The sequence below is a fragment of the Eschrichtius robustus genome, chromosome 2 (assembly GCF_028021215.1).
Source record: "Eschrichtius robustus isolate mEscRob2 chromosome 2, mEscRob2.pri, whole genome shotgun sequence".
Classification (NCBI taxonomy): domain Eukaryota; kingdom Metazoa; phylum Chordata; class Mammalia; order Artiodactyla; family Eschrichtiidae; genus Eschrichtius; species Eschrichtius robustus.
The window spans coordinates 110557033-110558961 of NC_090825.1; positions in this window are offsets into that span (position 1 = coordinate 110557033).

Below are 1929 nucleotides of genomic sequence, written 5' to 3' on the forward strand. Positions count from 1 at the left end.
TGGCTCTGTGTTGTGTGGCCGTCAGGGGTCGACTTGGGGAGCATGAGAGGACCTAGCTGGGAAAGGACTCCCTTTGTGATGAGGTGGGGTGTGCTTGTCTGGACCAGTACAATGCAGCCTGAGGTCAGGATGGGACTGTGTGTTCCCTGAGATGGTGCCATATTTCCCACCTCCAGTCAGTCCTCTAACAAAGGACTATTGACTAGTCATCTGTGGTTCTGAAACCAGGAGGTTTTTACGGGTCACATCTAAAATTGGGGGTAACTTCCTTGTGGATAAATACAATCCGTCTTTTAAAAAAAGTTAAAAAGGCAAAACTTAATTTCTTAAAAAAAAAAAAACCCACAGACGCTTTACAGTTAGTTTCTGGCATTCATATTCTGCTCATATGTGTTTCTTCCATACTGCAGATAAAAAAGTGTTCACTCCATTGTGTTACAATTACTTCCTTGAGACTTGCTGCAAAAGTTAATGAAGAAGAGGAGGTATGCATCCCTGGAAGCTCATTCAGGGCTGCTTTTGAGGTATAGGGGTGTGTAACACTGGAAACACTCAAGTTTCCTGAAAGGTCTGTGGCCTTGGGAATGGGCATTTTGGAAAAGTCATACCTTCCAGGATTTCTGCTGTCCCTTCCTTAGGCTTGTCAGACTTTGGGACCCCACAAATGGGTACTTAGAACAGCAGAATTGTCCTGGCCCAGCAAACCCAGAGGTCTGACTTCCTAGCAGATATATCTTGCCTCATTGGTTGATGCCACATGCCACCTCCCATTAAGCAGAAGAAAAAGGCCTCCCAAACCATATGGCCTAATGACCACCCCCAGAAACTACATCTAAGAAAGCTGCTTGAGACTTAAGGACTTGGCTGTGTCAAAGAAACTGGTGTTCAGGGACTCTGGGACCCTTCTCCAAGAGGGGCAGGAGGGCCATGTGCAGTGGGTGGAAGAGAAGCCCCCCATAAGTGCTTCAGGCTTGCTTGAACTTCTCAGTTTCACTGTGGCTTCTGTTCAGAAGATCCTCTCCCAATATCCTTCCCGGACCTCCCTTCCTTCCTCCCTCCCTTCAACCTCTCCCCCTTTGGGAATAGTGGAACCACTGCCATTTCTACAGGGTCTCCCTTGGCTGATCTCAGGGTCCATGGGGGCAGAAAAAGTCACTTGTGTGTCCAGTTCCAAACCTTCAATAAAATTTATTTTAACTCTGTTTATGAGAATATAATTTGTGCCCCCAAAGATGCTTTTGTCCAACTAAAAATCAAGTAAATAACCCTTAAAAGAAATATTTCTAGAGGTTATAGTAGTAATACTACTATACAGTTACATACTTATATAGTAATACTTTGTTTATCTAAAAAAGTAGGACCAAGTCTTCAGTGCACTTGGTACTTGCATGTTTACTCATAGACAAGCCTTATTAGTTTCTCTGGGGAAAAGTCATAATTTTTCCAGAACTGAACTGCCTTCAATAAGGGCTGAAAGGAATGTGTTTGCAGCTATGGTGTTGACAAAACCATGGGAGGTTTTATCAATGAATCTGTCTGATGCAGACCAGGAAGCTCAAAGGCATACTCCTCTCTATGACAAGGAATCATGGTAGGGATTGGGAACAGGGAATGGGTAGAGCCCACAGCTGGAAAGCTTTGAGTGCGTTCTTACAGCTGAATGGGGGAGACGGCACAGCCCCAGCCTCCAAAGCACCTTCAGGTATGAGCTGGAGTGCAGTTGGGGATCAAGACCTGTTGGCAGCAGGTGACCATGTGACATTCACTACATATTGTCACAATACCTGGGGACTTGACAGATAGCCAAGATCTGGTTTGGTTTTTCTTTCAGAAGCATTTTCTGTGGTGGGTCACTGGAAGACAACTCTACTAGGGTCATGGATGCCCAGCCCCCAGGGATAAGAAAACAAAAGCTACCATGACATGGTG